Source organism: Triturus cristatus, chromosome 3_1 (assembly GCF_964204655.1).
Source record: "Triturus cristatus chromosome 3_1, aTriCri1.1, whole genome shotgun sequence".
Taxonomy (NCBI): Eukaryota; Metazoa; Chordata; class Amphibia; order Caudata; family Salamandridae; genus Triturus; species Triturus cristatus.
In genome coordinates this window covers 406,238,561-406,261,879 of record NC_140583.1, presented here as the reverse complement: position 1 = coordinate 406,261,879, position 23,319 = coordinate 406,238,561, and the positions used below count along the sequence as shown (strand labels likewise).

At 43.8% G+C, this 23,319-nt stretch overlaps 1 long non-coding RNA gene across 1 annotated transcript in view; it reads left to right on the top strand.

Moving 5' to 3' along the window:
- The first annotated feature begins 440 nt into the window (after positions 1–440).
- Positions 441–23,319, top strand: part of LOC146860336 (uncharacterized) — a 54,210-nt gene continuing 31,331 nt past the window's right edge. The window contains exon 1 of the long non-coding RNA XR_014979139.1: positions 441–840. This is a non-coding gene — a long non-coding RNA (uncharacterized LOC146860336). The remainder of the gene's footprint in view (positions 841–23,319) is intronic.

Genomic DNA, 23,319 nt, shown 5'->3' with positions numbered 1-23,319 from the left:
GACAGAAGGTAGAGGCCACAACAGAGTCTGGTCCACAGGAACAGGTAAGTGGTATCAAGCCTTGAAAAAACAAACAGGATCTAGGGACCAAAAATCTCTATTCTTGGGAAGTCTGAAAGCCAAACAGTTGGCTCATGCAGGGTGTGGCTTTTATGCAAGACCTCGCACTTGATGGTAGCCACTCCCCAAGGCCATGTTAGTAGGCAGGGTTTCCAAGGACTGTAGAAAGGAGGCCAAAATTAAAACGGCAATGGCTGTAGGACAGAGGCCAAATGTAAAAGAGCAATGGCAGTGTGGGGCCATGAAGCACTGTGCATCAGGAGTAGGAGCAGGAGTTTGGGAGATGGAAGGTCAAGATACAGAAGGAAGAGGGTGTACTGGATCTGGGGTAACAGGGGACGTAACCAGGAAGCACAAACAATGCAGACAGAGGGGGCGTGGCCTAGCGATCCATCATGGTGGACATGCGTTAGGTGAGCTCTGCTCAACCCGTGCCGAATATCCTTCATTTATCCTGTCTCATCGGATTTTTTGTTCCTGAAAAGTATCCCGCAGTAGTGGTGGAGTTGGGCGGTCGCACTCGTGGTACACAGGCGAGTCGGGGCAAGTGTGATTGCAGCGGCAGCAGCGGTGTATGTAATTGGCGGACTGGTGGGTGAAACTGAGATGGAGCCTCCTGGGCGGCAGCCGGAGCTGTGAATGACGTACGCAGTAGCACCGAAGTGCTCCGTGCGAGGAAGGGCTGGTCGAAGACTGTGTCAGCTCCTGGCAGCTGTCTCAGAGCGAGGGCAGTGGCAGAGAAGGCATCCGCGTGGCTGGGACGATTTCGGTGGCGGCCTGGTGAGTGCTCCTCATTCTCCCCTCCCCCACTCCATTGTTTCATCCCATCGGCCAGATCGGGCTGCGCAGGGGGGGTGGCGGTGAACACACTGAGGGCCAGAATCAGACGCAGGACAGACGGAGCCCGGAATGATAGTGGTGAGGCCCTGGAGATCGCACAGAGCGTGTATAACTACATCCCTCGGCTGCTACGGCTTACAGGCCTGCAGCGTGAGGGCCGGTTGTATAGCGGGTGGGCCCCGTGGGACAGTGAGACCTGCTCAGTGGTGGGAAGCCCTATGCAGCATTTATACTGCTGAAATCAGGTACAGGCCCCGTGTAGTACTGCCCTCAATAACACAGGGGCACCAGCTGTATTATGGAGCAGAGCTGGATATTGGACTACTGGTTGATGCGAGACCCGGGTACTGAACAGAGCCTTGGTCTGCCGTGACCGGACCTGCACGCACAAACATACCCCCTTGGATATCACGGGTCAAGGGCTTGCGGAGAGAGGGCTGTCTTGGTGATGACTAGACCCTGCAAAAGTGACACCTGTCAAGTGAAGAGCCGGGCCTAGACAATATTTACAGGACAGGAACCAGGTGCAGGCCTTGAGCCGTACTACCCTCGACGAGCGGGAGCAACAAACAGGCAGACAGTGGGGCACCCATTGGGGGGAGGAGACACGATTTTCTGAGGAAGCGGCCGGGTTAGAACTCAGTGCGGCTTGTGGGCAAGAGGTCTCAGCCCGAGTCCTGATATCCTGGAAGATCTCGTGCAGGAACAGAAATATAGACTGCGGAAATGGCAAGAAGGGAAGAGCCACACGCCACAGGGTTTACATGCGCGGGCCATCCTGGGAGCCCGACTTGGGGGTTACGGAGCCGCCATCTTGAGGGATTAGTGTCCGAAGTGCAACATGATGAAAGACAGCGGGATGGTCCGCAAAACAAAGTATATTGGCCCGCTACACTGGAGCAGGGGCCTCGGCAGCGGAGCAGGGGCCTCGGCAGCGGAACAAGGAGGCGCAACTGCAGGCATGCCGGACAATGCAGCTCTTATGGCAGCCATCGCGCAGTCTAGGGACGCCTTGGATGCGAAGATTGGAGCGGTGGGCTCCGACGTCATGCTTATTAGGCAAGATCTACGGAACGCGGAGGAGTGTATTGCAGAGACCGAGACTAGGATTTCAGAGGTGAAAGACTCGGTCACCACCCTACAGAAAAAAGTTGCATCATTGGAGATGGTCACCAAAGGCCTGGCATCGGGGGTGGAAGATGCGGAAGGCAGGGCCAGGAGAAACAATCTACGCTTTGTAGGATTCCCTGAAGGATGTGAAGGAGGGAACATGGAACGATTCCTGACTCAGTGGTTCACAAACTGGCTTCCCCCGGAATCGCTGTCCTGCTGTTTCATTGCTGAAAGGGCACAGAGGGGCTTGACACAGAAGCCGCCTCTGGGAGCCAGAACGAGGCCTGTCATCGCAAAGATCTTAAACTATCATGACAGAGACACAATCTTAAAACAAGCCAGAGCTAAAGACCCCCTGACTTACGACAACGCCCACATCCTTGTATTTCCAGATGATACGCGGCTAGTCCAACACAAGTGACAATCATTCATGGCAGCCAAGGCCTGTCTTCGTGAACTGAAACTTCCATATGCTTTGCTGTACCCTGCCAGACTGAGCGTGGTATACCAATCACGCACGCTTTTCTTCAAATCGCCTGAGGACGTCTTCAGCTGGACAGATGAGACAGTGAAGATTCAGCGCCACACGCCGCCCAGGATGGAATTCAATTCATCATCCAGCGATGTTGTCCGTAAACCACCAAAGCCCAAAGTTAAAGGAAACAGAAGTGTAGTGTAGTTTCTATATCCCTGATAGGCTCTGCGCATTGGAATAATATACACTATAGTTTTGACATAGGACTGAGGCCAGTATGTCTCTATCGAGTACATTAAACTTAATTACTTGTCACTAGAAAACTTCTCAAATAAACCAGAAGGGATTAGTTTCTGATAACCGCATAAACATGACAACTTTGTTTCTCTTAGAATCGGAACAATCTCAGAATCGTGGAACCAATAGATAACAGTTTCACTCAGTCAACCGTGCATGCTTCGTTTCTACAGAGTTACACAGAAATAGATAATTAATAAAAAGGTTTTATTGAACAGTCTTATTTCTCGTGCAAGAGATATGAACTGCTACAATCGTAAGACAGAATGTGAAGTATAATATGTACAGCGTTAGCAGTAAGATAAAATAACACTGCAATAGCATGGTTTGTAGCTATGACAGATATTCATAAAAATACATACATAAATAACACAGGCTTAAATGTTAATACTCATCTGATGCTTCTAGCGAGTTCTACCCCAGTGTACCTAACCTAAGTGTAGTACGAGGTAAGAAGTAGGTGCTGTTTGTCTATAGTCTAGTTTAGCTATAGTTGCCAAGATTTGCCAAAAGTCCCTCTAGGTTCTAATTCGCTCCATACCTTAGAATGAGTGAGGTTGGAATCTCTTTCTGAGTCTCGATCTCTAACACCCCGCAAGGGGAGTCAGAAACACTGGAGCTGGATTCTCTGCGAGGAGGATGACAGTGTGTGGTCAGTGCGTCAGGCGGGGACTTGACTTCCTTCCGAACTTGTCGTGGTGAGCCGCGTCGTGCAAGTAGGCAGCCGAACCATGGTTTGTCATGGTAAGTGAAGGTATATTTATACCTTGAAGGTGTTTAGGAATGCCGGTATTGACGTAAAAGTCGGGCAGAAGAACGTCATCAATGAACCCCTAAGAAATAGATGTTCATGCATAATAAATGAGTTCTTGGAGAAATCAATATCCTAGCAAGGGGAAGTCCTAAAGGCTTAAGAGTCTGGTTTTCCAAGAACTCGTTGTGATGTAGATGAACGGATGTAGGTGGCCATGCCTGTATTTGGTTAGCATGGATAATGCCTAAATAACGTTAGGATTTCTATGCCTAAATATGGGCAAAGCGAATTGTGCCTATATAAATTGGGAAACCTATATGCGGTATCTAAATCGACACACAACACCCACTCCACTTTCGTATGAACGACATTACTAAATCCTAAACATGCTAAACATATCTAAAATATAGCTACATGCGGATGGCTAAGAACATGTCTAAAAATACATTGTAAAATGCATAAAAACTGTTGCCATGCATAAAAATGAACTGGTGCTGTACATATTAAAGCAATGTATCATTTTAAGCATATATTTACATTAAATGCTAAACGAATGAACATACATATATATACACATTATGAAATAGCTCGTAAATACAGAAGATAAAAGGCCGAAACCATTTCATGCTAAGTTACATAAATCAATTGGTATTGACAAGGTGACATATTGTCTCTGAAAGTGTATCAAAGAATTCTGTTCTCTATGAATAGTTCTACTATAAGCAGATTACTGTGCCATAAAAAGAAAAATCCAAATTTGGAAAAAAAAGATTAATCATAGGAAAAAGTTCCAAGTTTAGTCTTTGTTTTGAAAAATGAAGTCCAAATACAGAGTCTTTCGGGTGCACTGTGTGCTGAATCAAAAGGCAGTGTATGGGGCTGGAGAAAACATGAAATCTTCTAACCCTGTAGAAAAAAAGTCATCTACCGTTGTAGGTGAAAGTTGGATTACCTCATTTAGCAGACTAACCGCACATAGATGAGAAGCATCGCCGTCAGCATTGGTCGCATCAGCAATGTTCGTATCGGATGTTACCTGTGTGCCTGTTGTTTCCTCTCGTACCTCTGCAGTAGCAATTTGCGTCTGTGAGATCTCAATGAATGCCGTCATCAGGATTGGTAGCCGCTGGGGACAACACACAGCATGGGCTGTTACCAGGTCCAGCAGAGTATCAATATCCGTAGGCATGACTGATGGGAGTGTTAGACAGATGTCTAGCACGCATTCTTCACCACAAAGCAAGCAGCGTAGAACAGGTAAGATGCAATCTTGCCAGATTGGTCTGAATGACAGAAACCATGTGGTATTTAATTCTCGTAGACGAGGTAAACCTAAAATTTGGACGATGCGCTCACGACACTTCATCTCCATTAGAGCTCTCTCTATGGTGCTCGGAGTGACGCTGATGATTTGGCTTGCCATATTGGAGCAGTAGAAGCAAAAATAGGATCCCTGCAACAAGTCCAAATAGTAGCAGTCCGCCAAACACAGAGTGCACGAAGTTGGGAATTATTCAGAGGACGTCTTGAAAAGGTGCTAACAGTCCTGAACACACGGTCTTAAATACATGTACAATACTGCTCGTATCAGACATGTTTAAGATACGTTCCAACATTTCTGAGAAATGTATAGGGCAGTTTGTATTCAAAAGGGCTTGTATCTCGGCAGAAGTCCTTGTAGATCATAGGTTTCTTTGGCCGAGGTCAGTGGCACAGTTTGTTGGAAAAGAATGGCTTTCATTCTGCTTAGAGTATCAAATTGTATATAAGAGATGTTCAGTGAAGGCCATAGAGGCGACTCCCTGACTGTCTGTATTTGTGGAAACAAGACTTGCATACAGCAAGTGACCCTGGATGTAACCGTTACTAGATATGGGATATCTGGCAGCATGCCACAGCAGCTGTGATCATTCAACATGAGGTAACTTCCATTTGAAAGTAGTCCAAAAATTGGAGTAATCACTGCAGCTGGTGTACCTTTCAGGTGACACGATAAGTTTGTAGTGGAACCATCACTGGCCCCGTGTAAATTAATACCCTGACAAAGGAGAGAACCGCTTAATGCGTTTTTACAGTTTGTACCGCTAAGAAACACTTCACACCCCCCACTCCAACATCTATGTGTGTAAGGTAAATCCCAAGATGTCTTAATGTATTCTTTACCCAACCTTTCATATTTGCCTGCTGGTATATGTTTTAGGCAATACTGAAAATGGAAAGTTGTAACAGGCAGAGTAATTTTCCCATGTATGATCCACTCAGTAGCTGGTTTTTCTGCCACCGTGAATGGTAATTTTTCTAGTTTTTCAATGCTCAGCACTGTATAGTCTGCTCCCCTTTTTTCCAGTTTAATCTGTTTATCAGTGAGATTGAATTCTGAAAACAGTGACGTAGTGTTGATTAAAAGCTAAGGCACATAGCCGGTACGCAAGTTTTCGAGCGTCCAGCCTAATAGCATTATAGAACGCAATTGAGACTGACCATGTTGCAGCATGACCAAGTCTTGTTCCATGATGTCTATGGCAGAAGACACAATGCTGTCCAATGAATATATCCTGGACGACAGAGTCATTAACCCATTGTCTGCTACAGAGAGATTTCTCTAAATTAAGACGATCAATTTCTCGTATTCGTTCTGCAGTCACTGCTTGGGTAATCTTCCATATTTCATTATAAGCAGCGTAGATACCGGCATATATGAAACATTTTTGACGCGGTATTCTTGGTCCTAGCAAGAAATCCCTAAGGTCTGCGTCTTCTTTAAGGAAAGATAAGTGTTGTTTTACATCCTGCAGTGTAGCTTTCTGTAGCCAATCAAGGCAGAGTTTCCCTACACTGTATGTTGTTACTACCCCTGGATGCTGTATTTGAACATAGCGTGGGTCTGGCCTATTGATAGTGAAACCCTGTGTTTTGTTCAGGAATCGATCTTGACAGTTGTTTGTGTCTGTGGGCCAGAGCAACCATTTTTTCCATTACGGATCTGATCTGTTGTGATGCAAAATATTTTGTACCTCGACCTCCCCCCATGTAGTGCTATTACTTGCAGGTATAGGTATGGTCGGTGTGTTCATGTCTTTGATCTTGGCTAACCCAAGGCAAGATGTTTATTGGACGGTGTCTTTCAAAAACATAATTTGCTCAGGGATGATACAGGCTCTAAACAAACCTTCTACCCCCTGCACTTGCCAATCTTTTGTACCCCAGGCAGATTTTGTCTCAATGTTGTCTTTCCAAACGTTGAAACCCTGTCTAGACAGTTGGGCAATAAAGGCTGCAGAATAAATCTGTTTTGTATTGGTTAACATATTTGTCGTTCCTTTCTTGTTCATATTCTTAAAATAAAACGATTCTGGATTTGACAATTTGAACCCTGAAAAATATAGAAATTTCATTGCAAACGTTTTTGAGCTACCCTTTGGAGATGTAGGACAATGTTCCCATTTATACATAAATACATTTCTAGGTGATGCAGTTTTATGCAACAAAATGATGACCATAGTGGTTATAACAACACATTTGCTCATAGTCTGATGAACCCTTTAAATATTCATGATTTTGAATACTGCAGACATCTCTAGATCAGACATCATGTTATTAACAGTCTCGAAGTCCCAATCATCAGAAAAGGTACTAGAGGTAATAAAGTCACTTAATGAAATATTAAATAAGTGTGGAATCTTCAAATGTTCAGACGGGCCAAAAATGTCATATTCAGTTCTGTCCCTAACTATACCATCTGGTATAGGAACGGCTGTGATGTTCACTGCTGACAAGTCTCTTGCTTCACGATGGGATGATTTGTGTGGCTGGAGAAGTAAGTTCACTCTTTTACTTGCTGTGTCCATTTGAATATATCTTCCATTTATCAGCATACCCAGAGTTATTACCAGAGCTAACCAAAGTAGAAAGAAGAATATTCCCAAAACAATCCATAGTTCAATCCATGGTGAAATCAGATAAGTCGTTTTCAGGAGATGAAAAAAGTCGGTTGCTTGTTCTTTGAAAGTTCTTGGTGCTGGCGTCATTTCAGGCTCGCTGGGATCCTCAGAAAATGTATCAAAGTTAGTGAAATAGCCAGAGGCAGTTCTGTCAATGGTTGGAATTGCATCAGGATTCGTTGAAATCGCTGTAACCAAACTGATCACTTGTTACTTCATTATAGACAGGTGTATCAGGACGAACTGTTATTTGGGTCTCAAGAGGGACGAGTTCCATAGCTTTGTTGCTTAGTCCTTCATTTCTCACTGTAGAATCTTCAAAGGTGATGAGTCTCTTAGTTTGAACCTCTTGGATTGTAGCTAGCGGAGTGCGCCTGCTACATTGTCGGAGTCCACTTGGCCTACTGCTTGGTATCGGCCACATAGTGTGATTTGATCAGGTCGATGAACACAAATCTTTTCTCCTTTTTACCAGCAAGGGGCGGCAGTAGTACTGTTCTTGATCCGTGGATTGCTAGGAGAGGTACTGGTTGTCTGTAAAAAGGCCCAAATTCCTTCTTGTCCGCGATCTTTTCTCTGACTAGATCACCAAGCTTTGGGATCCAGACAGGCCTTGCTGGGACGGTTGGCTTTTTCCCAGTGGTGGTTGGCTTCAGGAACACGTTGCTTTGTTTCGATCTTAGTTCATTTAAGTCCTGTAAAACAGCCATACGATCTTTGATATCAAACTTTTTATTTTCCACCACTGTGCCTTTAATGTCAAGGTCCGGAATCAACATTCTAGTTCCAAATAGGACTTCATATGGAGTGACACCCCCTAGAGAACTTCTTGGCAAATTGTTTAATGAGCGTTTGACCCCATAAAGATGTTTGACCCACCCATCACCCAAACCTAATACCCTAGCTGTTATAGACTGCTTTATGTACCGGTTTTTTCTTTCCACAACAGAATTTCCCTCAGGATGGAATGGAGAAGAATACCGCAATGCTACGCCCAAACTGGCCATGGCTTCTTTGTAAGCTCGAGAGCTAAACGCAGGACCATGGTCAGAATGTAGTGTGCCAATTGCATATGTGCCGAAAAAGACTCGCAAATCTTTTATAAATGTTCGAGCGTCAGCCGAGCGCTGAGGCCACATCCAAAGGAACCTTGAACACGAGTCCACTGCGACCATGATATATTTATAGTTACCATCCCTTTGTAAGGGACCGCAGTGGTCCAATTAAACACATGCTAACGGTTTATCTGAAATTAACAGGGGCGTCTGCGCAGGACGTTTCACAGTAGAGACTTTCATCATCTGGCATATTTCACAGTCCAAAACATAATTCCTGGTCTGTTTCCGAATGTCTGGCCACCAGTATCTCTGTTTTAATAACGATACTGTGGCGAAAACACCTTCATGGGCAGAGGCGATCCCTTCATGTGCTGCTAGGATTAGTCCTAATCTATGTTCCATGTTTGGTATTACCCTATCCCCCACTCCAGGGATTCGAGCAAAAGGAACATTGTTTGCATCAATTATATATGAGTATTTGAGTGGAAACCTTTTAGGTAACGCTGCACCGCTGCCTTTGCTTGAAGCATTGACAGCCAGTATTATTTCACTGTCTATTTTCGTTTTTGAACGAGTGATTGCAACTACGGAAGCTGTTTGCACAGCCCCTTTCGCGGCTTCATCAGCCAATGAATTCCCTTCAACATGAACGCCATCACGTTGATGACTCAGCGTGTGAATCACATGAGTGTTTTGTAGTCCATTTCGCAACTGAACTACTTGTTATGCTTGATTGTGCAACCTTTTGCATCTTGGAAACCCTTTTGAAGCCAATTCTGTAAATATTCATTGTATGATTGAACACAATAAAAAGAATCGCACACTATGAGTGTGGGGAATTCGCGATCCTTATTTTTCAAGTGTCATTTTAAATGCTTGTAGTTCAGCTCGCTGAGCTGTACAATTTTCTAGAGATTGCATTTTTGTGACCATTGGTCTAAATTTGCCATCGAGCATACAACCTTTAACAATTGTGCATGCTGCACTATAAGCTTGCTTATCCCCCGTAGCGGGTTGTGCAGATCCGTCAGTATAAATTATAAATTCGTACTGGTCAAGAGGGAGAATTTCAGTAGGAAGAGGAAATTCGTGTTCGTATTGCAGGAATGCTTGTGTTATTAAATAAGGATCAAAAACATATTCAACATCAGTTGCAGCAAGAGAATTAACCCATTGTATCCATCTTTGATATAAAGCTTTTGCATTCGGAATACTCGCTTTTATAACTGCCTCTAAGGCAGGTACAGGGGTTACGACCATAATGTGTTTCCCCTGTGCTAGGGCTCTTTCTTTTGCTACAGCGGTTTGAACTGCTGTCTGAATTTTTTCTGTCAATGTAAATTTCATTTCTGCTTGCGTATACAAATGTGATTTGTATGCAATTGGTATTTTTTCACCTTCGTTAAAAGTTATGTAGGTGAATCCGCATTGACCCGGAACGATTCGGATCACTAAGCTGCGTACGTTTACGCTTGTTTGTAAGTGTTTTGTTGCTAACATGTCAGCTTGAAGTGAACGCAGGATATCTGTTTGTTCCTGTGTCCAATGTGTGATTTTAAAATCAGGTTTGTTTAATTCGTAGAGAGGTTTAACCTTTTCTGCGTAGTTTAGAATGTATGTTCTTCCAAAATTTAGGACACCAAGAATCGACTGTAAGTTTTTCATTGTTTTTGGAGGTTGGAGCAGCGCAAACTTTGCTAAAAGGTTGGCTACCAGGCTTTTGCCTTTACTTGATAGTTCATATCCTAGGAAAAGGACGTTGAGATGGGCAAAGCTAAATTTTTTTAAATTGAATTTATAACCTTCAGAGGTAAAGCCCGTATAATGGTATTCACCCTGTTCAAGTGCCTTTTCAGGTCATCGTCTGTCAGATAGATATCATCGACATATGACAATGCCTTGTCATCATAAATTTGTAGTAACTCTGTTACTCTTGCTGAGAATAGCCCTGGACTATTCTTGAATCCCTGAGGGAGACGACAGAATTGCTGTTAAATACCTACTTTCAGGTGCTATGTTTTGACAAATGAAACCGTTAGAAACATCTAGGGCCTTATGTAGGTAAATTACATTTACCGATTCTTAAATACCGAATTTTACCGATTCGGTATTTATGAATCGGTAAATGTAATGTAGGTAAAAAAATACCGATTCGGTAAGTGTCGGTATTTTAGAATCGGTATTTACCGATTCGGTAATGGTAACTTGTTTCCCATTGATTCCTATGGGCCAGGAGGCCCATAGGAATCAATGGGAAGCCAGTTACCATTACCGAATCGGTAAATACCGATTCGGTAATGGGGGGAGGCATCATCATGGGTGGCAGGGTGTCACATTGACACCCTGTTGCACCCCTGATTCGTCCATGTGTGCACATGTGGCGCACATACATGCCCTAGGGGCATGTATGTCTGCCACATTACACACTTCACAGCGCACAAAAATGCATTTTTACACCTATTCGTCATTTACCACCAACTTTTAGTTGGTGGTAAATAATGAATCCCCACACCCACCACACACTCCCCCTACATCTCATTTCTGTATTCGGTAATTACCGAATCGGTAAAATTACCGATTCGGTAATTTTACCGATTCGGTAATTTTACCGATTCGGTAAATTACCGAATACAGAAATGATCCCCCTACATAGCAAAAGCCTAAATACCGGTCGGTAACGGTATATTTACCGAAAATCGGACGTTACCGACCGGTATTGGGCTACCTACATATGGCCCCTAATGAGGTTTTATATTTTTTACGCACAATGTTATTCATTAATGCTGTACTATGTGCATTTTGCACTGCAAATGTTTTACAACAAGAGTTTAGGTGTCTGTAATCCAAAACTAGACGATGTGTATTGTCTGGTTTGGAAACAGGAAACAAAGGATTGTTCATTGATGAGGTGCATGTTTCAATCACCCCTTGGTATTCAAGTTGATCTACCTGACCAGTGTTTTAGCTTCTTGCTTAATTGGATACTGCCTTTGTGCAGTTGGTCGATTTTTTAACTGGATCTTATGGTGAGGTGAGTCCTCATCCCATCCTACATGATTTTTGTATAATGCTGGGGCTTGGCCACTGCCCATTTCCTGGCATAAGTATATTTAAGTATATTTTAAATGTACTGGAATATGTTTAGAGAAGGCTGGCATAATGATGTATTCGCCATGTGGGCACTCTCTGACAAATTCTGGTGACCAGTCCCGTTCTGCTAGAAGTATATCATAACCCTTTGAAAGTCGCTCCCAAAAGAGTGCTTTCACTTTTCTTGGTATGTCTCCCTCCATCCGGAGTGTTATTTCATATAACCTTTGTGGAGAACTTACCCTGGTGTCAGCAGTTTCAACTCGAATGTCTTCATTCAGGTCCACTGTCTCCAGATGTCCCTTCAGGTTCTGGTGAGCTATTGATACTTCTGCTGCGCTGTCCAACATTGTCTGAGCCCATTCTCCGTTCTTGAGTTGTGTTCTCAGAATCCTCGGGATGTCTGATCTTCAGACCTGCTACTTTCTTCTTGGAGAATTGAGGTTTTGGTTTGTTTTTCTGAAAGTGTTGATTGTCTTTGGACTTCACGCATTCTTCTTTTTGATCTGACCGTCCTCTTCTTTCGGATGTCTGTGACGATATCTGAAAGGTATGAGAGTATCTTGATACCTGTCAGGTTTTCTCAAATTATCCCTATTCCTGAGGTTATACCTCCTTCCAGAGGGCTCCTTTTGAGGAGACATACCTCAGGATTGAGAATCTTTCTCTTTTGAATGTTGTTTGTTATTTTCCCACTTCTTTTTAGAAGAGGTAGGATTGTTCTTAGTAAAGGCCTTTTCAGGACTTTCAGACACTTGTGGTTTAACTGGTTTCCCTCCCTAACTGTCTCGGCCTAATTCTTCATAGGATTTTTCAATTATTCTGGCTAGTTCTTGTGGTTGGTCTGTTACATCAAATTCCCTTAATTTTTGGTGGCTTGCCACTGATGCTGCTTCTCCTTTAATATTAGATAATATTATTGTTGAGACCTGGTTGAAATTTTTCAGTAACTTCATACCTAAATTCAGAGCAGGCTCTGCCCTGTACACGTTTTGAATTTGTTTCAGGACATCAGGTATTACCGCCATAGACGGAACACCATGTGTTTTAGTGTAGATAGCAGCAAAGACTGTGCCCCCAGTGGTGCAGTCTTCCAGATGTGGTGTTATCCCCATTGGTAAACAGATTGTTAGAATTCTAAGATTCTCATAAGGGCTGGTATTAGGAAATACCGCTTCGATATGAGTAATTTTTTGAGCTATCCAGAACGGAATTTGTTCATGTTTTGTGGGCATTTTACCCATGACTGCATATAAAGTCTGTGGTGTGATTTTTACCGCATTCTCCTGGTAAGAGGTTTGTCTTGGAATGGCTATTGTTGGTTTGACTGTGAAAGTCTGCATGACATATTGAACCAATTGTCTATATATTTTGATTAACTCCTTGAGTTGAGCAAGTAATTCTTCATTTGACATTTCTTCAATGTCCGGATGAGGTGTGTAGCCAGCTAAAATCGGCCATGTTGCGCCTGGTCTACCTAGTGGACCGAGCCTGGTAATGCGATTGTAATGTTTTAGGGCGCCTTTAAACGAGAGATCATGCTCCTGGTATGTGAGTGGAATTTCAATATCCTCGAAAGGAATATATTCCTCAGCTGGTTCATCTTCTTTGTAGAAGTGAAACGTTTTAGTTACTGGATTTTAATCCATGAATAGAATACCTCTGGCTGGTGAGATTCATGAGCCTCTATCACAAAAACTGCTCTACCACTTCTTGGTGTTACGCATTGTTTTATAAGTTTTAAAGTGATGGCTCTGCTTAAATTTGGAGCGATGATTTTCGCATTTTCATCAGTTTCATTAAAACCTGTATAATCAAAAGCTGCTGCGACATCGTCGGGTACAGCTCCACCGGTTCCGGTGCTAATATCCTCGTTTAGGGCCATTTGTTTAATGAAAATTGCAGAGCAAGTTTCAGGGAACAAAGATAAGGTGCACAATATTTTGGAACACTGTATCCTTCAACGTTGAACAAACCAAACAGCTTATACATAGGATTTTTGTCCCACTCAGCTATGGCGGATATTATCCCTACCCACTGCAGACGTCTTATGGAGTATTATGAGTAGGGGTCTCTGAGAAAAGCACGACTGAGTTACTTCAGTATCTAGCGTTAAATTAGTGCCTTACCAAACCGTTGGGCGCCATGTAGTGTAGTTCCTATATCCCTGATAGGCTCTGCGCATTGGAATAATAAACACTATAGTTTTGACATAGGACTGAGGTCAGTATGTCTCTATCGAGTACATTAAACTTAATTACTTGTGTGTGCCAGCTAACTCAGAGGTCACTAGAAAACTTCTTGAATAAACAAGAAGGGATTAGTTTCTGACAACCGCATAAACATGACAACTTTGTTTCCCTTAGAATGGGAACAATCTCAGAATCGTGGAAACAATAGTCAATCGTGCATGCTTCGTTTCTACAGAGTTACACAGAAATAGATAGACGGGAGTTTCAATAAAAAGGGTTTATTTAACAGTCTTATTTCTCGTGCAAGAGATATGAACTGCTACAATCGTAAGACAGAATGCGAAGTATAATATGTACAGCGTTAGCAGTAAGATACAATAATACTGCAATAGCATGGTTTGTAGCTATGACAGATATTCATAAAAATACATACATAAATAACACAGGCTAATATGTTAATACTCATCTGATGCTTCTAGCTAGTTCTACCCCAGTGTACCTAACCTAAGTGTAGTACGAGGTAAGAAGTAGGTGCTGTTTGTCTATAGTCTAGTTTAGCTATAGTTGCCAAGATCTGCCATAAGTCCCTCTAGGTTCTAGTCCGTCCCATACCTTAGAATGAGTGAGGTTGGAATCTCTTTCTGAGTCTCGATCTCTAACACCCCGCAAGGGGAGTCAGAAACACTGGAGCTGGATTCTCTGCGAGGAGGATGACAGCGTCTGGTCAGTGCGTCAGGCGGGGACTTGACTTCCTTCTGAACTTGCCGTGGCGAGCCGCGTCGTGCAAGTAGGCAGCCGAACCATGGTTTGCCATGGTAAGTGAAGGTATATTTATACCTTGAAGGTGTTTAGGAATGCCAGTATTGACGTAAAAGTCGGGCAGAAAAACGTCAAGAATGAACCCCTAAGGAATTGATGTTCATGCATAATAAATGAGTTCTTGGAGAAATCAATATCCAAGCAAGGGAAAGTCCTAAAGGCTTAAGAGTCTGGTTTTCCAAGAACTCGTTGTGACGTAGATGAACGGATGTAGGTGGCCATGCCTGTATTTGGTTAGCATGGATAATGCCTAAATAAGGGCAGGATTTCTATGCCTAAATATGGGCAATGCGAATTGTACCTATATAAGGACATAAATCGGGAAACCTATATACGGTATCTAAATCGACACATAACAGAAGGTCATGGTCAAGACGCTGATCTCAATCCTGTAGACTCTCAATAGTCGAGGGGAACGCCCGCTGAATATGGGCTGGTTATTGGGGAACCATTGGCGGGGCAGGCGGGGGACTCCCGTTGGGGTCTGCAAGCCACCTCTGCCACAACAGATACATCAGCAGTTTTGAGGTATAGGGGGGAGGTTGGGGGAAGTTGGGGAACACATGTTGTATGTTTGCAGTGCTTCGCTGCTATATATGGCCACTACTCGCAAGATACCAAAGTCCTGGGAATCCACTGATGGTAGTTCCAATCGATAGGGTGCGAACCCAGGCCGGGGATCTCCGGATAGTGAGTTGGAACGTCAGAGGAGAACTAGACAAAGTAAAAAAAGGGGCTATACTCCATCAGGCCAAACACTATCATGCGGACATCCTGATGCACTTAATGGGAACAAAAGCGTTGTGCCTCCTTAGATATGGCTATATTCAAGTGTTCCACTCTGGCTTCGCTAGGGGTCTTGTGGGGTTGCGATTCTAATCCATCGCAGGGTCCTATACAGACACACTAAGGCATGGACAGACACTCAGGGGAGATACGTATTTGTTATGGGCACCATTTATGATGAATAGGTGGTATTGGGCTGTGTATATGCCCCCCCCGCCGCTGTCGTGGGCACTTGTTGAGCGCCTTACGACCTTGTGGGCGAATATACCGGAAAGGTTGGCGATAGTAGGGGAGGACTGGAACAATATGATGGACATGGCCAAATATAGATGGAGACCAGGGGGATACTCCAATGTTCATCAAGCTTCCAAACTGAACTCCCTGGCAACGTGGCTGGGCTGGACGGATCCCTGGCGGTGGTTACATGGTGAAGAGCAGGGTTACACTTATCTCTTGACGACCCCGATTCCTACTCCCACCTTGATTATATATTCGTACCATCAGGTGCCCCCAGTAGAGTGAGGGCAGTCAGAACACTCCCCAGTCGTTCTTATGATACAATTGGGTCCTGAGAAACAGCCCTTTCGCTGGCGTCTCTCCCCCTGGAGTCTGCAGGATGAAGGAACTTCTACAGGAAGGCATGATACATCGCTTTGTAGTTGACTTACTGCCCCTGGCCCTCTCAGATGAGGCACGCGCAGAGCTAGACCTTCCACTCACCGAGGTGGAGCTTTGCACAGCGCTCGGGGACTTAAATCCTGGAAAGGCGCCGGGTCACAATGGATTCCCATGTGAGTTTTTTAAGAAATACTTCCCTAAATTGGGATCCCATTTCCTAAGTTGTCGATGAAGCGAGAGACCGAGGTTTGCTTCCGTGAGACTTGAGACACGCGAAAGTGGTCGTGTTTCATAAACCGGGCCAACCCCCAGACCAACACGCCTCATTCCACCTATTTCACTTTTAAATGCCGAGCGCACATTGCCATAGCCACCATCCAGGGATTAGGAGAACAGGCTGCTCTATTGCTGGCATATATGGACAGTACTTATATAACAGTAAATACCTCTGACACCATGGATCACAATATCACTTTGATCTCAGCAGATCTATTTATTGACTGCGAGTTGAGTATAATTTCATATATTTAGTTAACTGGGTGAACACTTTCTCAATGTGACAAACATAAATCTCCAAATATTCACTTTTTCAACAATACAATGTGACAACAAAACACATATATATCACAAATATAAATTTCTCAGTGTGACAATGAAATAAATTTCACTTTTCCAACAAAACATTATAACGACATACATAAATGTGAAAGATTGATACATAAATCAAAACAGTACTCAGATATCCTCTTTGTTAGATAGAGTGGCATATAAAGTCATTATTGCCTCCATGTTGTATGATTGGTTTGGTCCTAGAATGTAATTAGAGAAAAATATATTTTCCCAAATTGAAGCTAGAGAGCGTTGACTAGATATTTGAGTTTGGCTCTTCACGGGGCGTTATTGTATGGTTTTATCCCCAATATATTCTCATATTCTGTTAGCCGACGCGTTTCGACCTTTCCTGCTATGGACCTTTTTATTGCCTTTCTAAGGTCTTCATCAGGGCTTGGTTATTATTCCATGGGACATCTTTTTGTGCTGTCAGATAAGAGTTGCTTGCGCTATCTTTTACCTTCCCTTTCCTTTTGGAGTTGTGCTGTGTAGGTCTTTTAAATATTTACTGGCTTCTTCAGGGCTTGGTTATTATTCCATGGGACATCTTTTTGTGCTGTCAGATAAGAGTTGCTTGCGCTATCTTTTACCTTCCCTTTCCTTTTGGAGTTGTGCTGTGTAGGTCTTTTAAATATTTACTGGCTTCTTTATGGATCGGTTTGGCTCTTTGTCGGTCAGGGTTGTTTCCTCTCCTCTGTACTCTTCGTCTCTGTCCTTCGTCGTTCAAGCGCTTCCTTTCCCCATATATGGACAGGGCATTTGACTCCCTCAGTTGGGTATACTTGTTCGCACTCCTAGACCTCCTTAATATGGGTCCGCGATTTTTGTCATATTTAAAATTGCTGTATACCGACCTTACAGCGTCGGTGCGTGTGCGGGTTGTTCTTTCAGTCGATGTATTGTGGGGGGTTGGCTACGTCCAATCGTACTATATGGCATCGCACCTGCTAGTACTGAATGATTGGTGGTATGGGGATAGGAAAGACCCCGCATATGCAGTGGAGCGAAGGTGCATGGGAGAGTCCATGCCATATTGTACTCGGTGCCCCTGCACAATTCTCTACCACCAGCCACGAGGGTAGTATTTCAGGTGTGGAAACAGTCCTTCCGGAAGATGGGGTGGTGGGACAATCTGACTGGGGAAAGCCCACTGTGGCATAATGGGCAACTGCCACAGCTGGCTTCTCTAGCCGGATTTTGTGGGTGGGCCATTGTAGGAATCTCTACACTAGGAGATGTGATGCGGGGCTCTGTACAGAAACCCTTCCAAAACCTCCAGCAAGAGTATCAGATGCCAAAAACTCAATTTTATAAATAGCTCCAATTTAGGCACACCACTTATCCTAGCATTTCAGGGATAGAGACTTCCCTGGATTTAGTCCTAGTGAAGCCAAGGTGTTCATGGGCGATCTACAGGACTATAAGATCTCAAAAATGCATCAGCCCCTATTGACAAATAGCTCTACGACATTAGACAAACTTATAGAAACATGGGTGGGTGATCTTAGCCCAATAGATGGAGATGATTGGATGGAGGCACTGGTCTCCCCTCGGGAGGCAGCGATAGCAACGCGGCTGCGTTTTATGCAATTTAAATACCTACACTGGGTAATTTACTATACCAGGTTAAGGTTGTGGAGGGCGGGTCTAGTGTCATCCCCATTATGATTACAGTGTGGTCAAGAGGAAAGATCCCTCATACAAATGATTTGGCATTGCACAGCACTCACGAGATTCTAGCGAGGGGTTCTGGCTTGTCTCGCGAGGTATTGGGGTGGGAGCTCCCCACCTCACCAAGATTGGTAATCCTACACATTATGGAGGGCATCAGGGGTAATATGTATAAAAGCATCTGTTACTGTTGGGGCTGACATTGGCTAAAAGGGATATTGCAAGGTTGTGGAAGGCATCGGCCCCACCTTCTCTTTCGGCATGGAAGAATGGACTTGACATTTGTATGGGATTGGAGAAACCAATATTTAAGGCCAGGGATTGCCCGCAAAAGCATCCCAAGATATGGAAAAGATGGCCAGACTAAATGGGACTATACCTGGACCCAGTGCCCCCAGCTGATGTCCCCATATCAGGATAGTCATGCAGGCTTATAGGGTGGGGGACCAACAACATAGTGATTTAATTCATTAGTTGGGGTGGGCGATGTGGTGGCAACCAAGACGCAGTAGTGGAATAGTGCTACGGAGGGGTTCATTACATTCATGTTGTCTTGTTTTACATAACTATAATTATGATAATGTATAAACTAAATGTCAATTACAATACTTCGCAATGTATAATGTGGCAGATGTTTCCTGTGTTAAGGAGCTCTGCATTGTGCTTGACTTTTGACACAAATGTGTTTATAAACAAAATAAAAATGCAGACGGAGCAAGACATAACAACTCGTAAGTCCCTGGTAAGTGGTACTACCAGTACCCATGGCCTGTAAATTAAATGCTACTAGTGGGTCTGCAGCACTCCTGGTGCCACCCACTAAAGAAGCACTTTAAAAACATATTTTAGGCCTGCCACTGCAGATGTTAGTCCAGTTTTAAACTACCATTTCTACCTGTCAAAATAAACTTTACACAAGGCTTAAACATTCCCTTTTAATACTTATAATTGGCCCCTAAATTCCTAGCTGACCTCCACTGTGGCTTGATTGCTTCTATACGAGTCACCCAAGACGGGAGATGTACAAAGTATTTTAAATCAGAAAGAGGGGTTAGGCAGGGGTGCATTCTGGCACCCCTAATTTTTACACTATATATTAATGCATTAGAACCTGCCCTGAAGGGAGCATCGTTAGATGTTCCGAGAGTAGGAGATACAACTATACCAGATCTCCTTTATGCTGACGATGCGGTTTTATTGGCCCGCACTGGAGTCGGTCTAAATAAATTGTTAATGAAGTTTGACATATTTATGGAGTCACTTGATCTCAAAATAAATGCAAAAAAATCTCATGTAATGATAGTAGGGGAACAAAGTAGCAAGAAAAAAATTATGACATTTTTTTGTGGGAAAGATGAGGTTAGTAGGGTCCCTGTTTTTACATACTTAGGTCTCTTATTTGATGAAAAAGGGTCCTGGGGACCGCAAATCAAACTTAAAAGAAACGTATTTGCTAGATCCACATCAGCCCTTATGGGCTTTTCAAAACGTCTTGGAGCCAGACCCATGGAAGCTATTTTAAAGGTCTACAAGGCAAAGTGCCTTGCAATAGCTACTTATGGTTCTGAGATCTGGGGGTATACCTCACAAGATCATCAAATCCAAGTGGTGGAAAATACATTTCTAAGAACCTTATTATCTGTGCCACAGTCAACCCCTACTTTCTCGATACATGTGGAGATGGGGCTGGATTATGTTTCAGATAAAGTGAAAATGGTCCGATATTATGTTGGCTCAAGACTTGGCTTAACGAGGAGATAACTTTGAACCATATGATCTTGAAAGACTGCCTAGCACTAGATCTGGTCAGTAAAATCCCGTGGTTAGCATACATTGAATACACTTTCAAAAAACTTGGCCGGCCAGAGCTTTTTTTGGCCCCAGAAACCATTAAGAAAGCAGACATAGATTTGATAAAAACTGCCATGGTAAACCTTCAATTAGCTGAAAGGGAGGAATTAGAGTTGAAAAAACCTCTAGTTAGACTACACTTTGGGTTAGTGAGTCTACCAGGTATGGAACTCTACCTGAAGCTAGCTACACGCCCCTTCCATCGTTTTTTGTTAACTAGATTTCGATTTAATTTAATTCATTATTCTTTGGGAGATTTCCCCAAATGGGGAGTACCGGACAATGCTGAGCCCTGCAAGTGTGACAATCTGTCATCACAAGACACTTTGCACTTTGTCATGCTTTGCAAGTATTACTCAGACATTAGGAAAAGGTATCTATTACCGGTGCTAAAGGAAGTAGGGTTTGCTCAGGTTAGACCGGCACTTATACATTTACAATTATTGAGTAGTGTCCGGACTATTTTTCATGTCGCTAATTTCTTAGTGGCAGCTGTTCGAATTAGCAATATGAAGAAAAAAGTAGGCCAGGGAATGCGGGATTTTGACCTGGGATGATGTTGTGGTCTTATTTAGATTTTATTAAATGGTTATGACCTTTTAATTAATTTTAAGTATAATATTTATTATTCATTATTAATTAAATGCATTTTTTATTGAATACCCAAGTATAGATATGAGGGGAGTGTGTCATATGTCCCTGCTTTTATGCTTTATGTAATTGATATGTAAAAGAATGTATGGTGTTCTATCTGTTTTTACCCTTTAATTGTATATTTATGTTAATCAATGTAATTGTATCTTTTTATGATATTAATTTATTGAATAAAAGTATATGACTGACTGACTGACTGACCCCTATGGCAGCCTCTAAAGGCTCATAGCAGGGTGCATTGTGTTTTAAGAGAAGGACAAGACCTGACAGTGAAAAACTCTTATAGTCGTTTTTTGCTGTAGTAAGGTCTATCTCTCCCGTTACCTAACACTAGGTTATCTGAATACATTTATTAAGTGCTAACTTTAGATTGAATGTGTTACAGCAAACAAATGATGGACGGAATGCTGACAATGCAAACATTCTCCCCCAGTCAAAAGATCTGGGTTAAATCCATTATTCTTTTGCCTACTATGCCACCCCAGTTTGGACCCAGCCATTTGCAAATCAGTCTTGACCCTATGCCCCATCGGAACAGTCCAGACCAAACTGCCAGGCAAAGTCCTCCCTGGACCGGAAACAAGCATCCTGGGACCGATTTCAGGGTATGTCACCCTTCTTCAGCCAGGATAGCTTGAATGCAGTGGAACAGTGAGCAAGGGACCCACGTCAGGACATACTCATCCCACTTAGGGCAATAAGTGTCACAGCAAACAAATGATGGACGGAATGCTGACAATGTAAAAATTCTCCCCCAGTCAAAATATCTGGGTTAAATCCATCGTTCTTTTGCCCACTATGCCACCCCAGTTTGGACCCAGCCATTTGCAAATCAGTCTTGACCCTGTGCCCCATGTGAACAGTCCAGACCGAACTGCCAGGCCAGGTCCTCCCTGGACCGGAAACAAGCATCCTGGGACCGGTTTCAGGGTATGTCACCCTTCTTCAGCCAATCTAGCTTGAATCCAGTGGCATATTGAGTAAGGGACCCACGTCTGGGCATACCCATCCCACTTAGGGCAAAAAGTGTTACAGCAAACAAATGATGGACGGATGGCTGACAATACAAACATTCTCCCCCAGTCAAAAGATCTGGGTTAAATCCATCGTTCTTTTGCCCACTGCGCCACCCCAGTTTGGACCCAGCCATATGCAAATCAGTCTTGACCCTGTGCCCCATGGGAACAGTCCAGACCGAACTGCAAGGCCAGGTCCTCCCTGGACCGGAGACAAGCATCCTGGGACCGATTTCAGGGTATGTCACCCTTCTTCAGCCAAGCTAGCTTGAATTCATTTCAATGAGCAAGGGACCCACGTCTGTGCATACCCATCCCGAACTGCCAGGCCAGGTCCTCCCGGGACTGGAAACAAGCATCCTAGGACTGGTTTCGGGGTTTCACCCCTCATCAACCCATAGCACCCACGAAGGAACCATGCCACTAAACCTGCCCTGCCTTTTATCACACCCAGACAGTTTGGAGCCTTGACCAGGGTAAGGCGAATAATTTTCCACAACCAGTTTTAGAGTAGGACTGGGAGTTCCCCAAACAAAGGCTGGCACCAGGTATACATACTGAACCTCCAGTGCCACTCATCAGAACCCTCCTGGATCTATAGAAGATGCATAAGAAGGACTGTCCTATTGCCAGAGGACTGCCCTGCTGCTTTAAGGAGTGCCATGCTGTCTGAGAAGGAACATTGTCCCAGGCTACCCAGAGTAATTCCAAAGTCCTGTTGGCTGATCTCTTGTGTGAGCTACCTTCAGAGGCCACTCTGCAACTGGACCTTCCTGGGCCCTGCTGCTGGCCTTCCACTGTAATGAATCCCGATCCCCAAGAGGTGCCCCCCAAGTCCTGGACCCTTGGCTAGCATCAGTAAGAGGTCCTCCAAAGATCCTTAAGCCTGGGTTCTTTATGACCACAAATGGGCCTGTTCGCAGCATGACTATACCGCCTGTGACGATCACCAGCATGATGCCCCGGTGGAGACATGTCTTTGTGACAACAATGTCTGGCCACGGTGATCATCAACACCTTCGCTCTACATCAACGACAGCCGCGACAACCACCAATGCGAATCTACTACAATGACTGTTCATGGCACCTGACTAGCTCTTCGCATTAGAGCGCAGATTGTCCAGGGCATCTGAACTGCTCTGCACCCTACATCGACGTCCCTCTGCGATGTTCAGACTTCTCCAACGTAAAAGGAACTACCTGTGTCTGACCCGTGCTTCATCCCGGTCGGCCTGCACTTGTGACTTTCCACCCCCGTCTAGCCAGATGACCAGATGACTGCATGTGGCCCTTTGTGCTTAAAGCCTCTATTTTCATTTAAAACTTTCAAGCTGAGTATCGCCAGTTCCTACTGATTTTATCATCATGGTATCATTTTGTTTATTAATTGTTTTTTTTTTACTGTTTGTGTGGTGCATAAATACTTTGCACATTGCCTCAAAGCTAAGGTGACTGTTTTTGTGCCAGGCTAC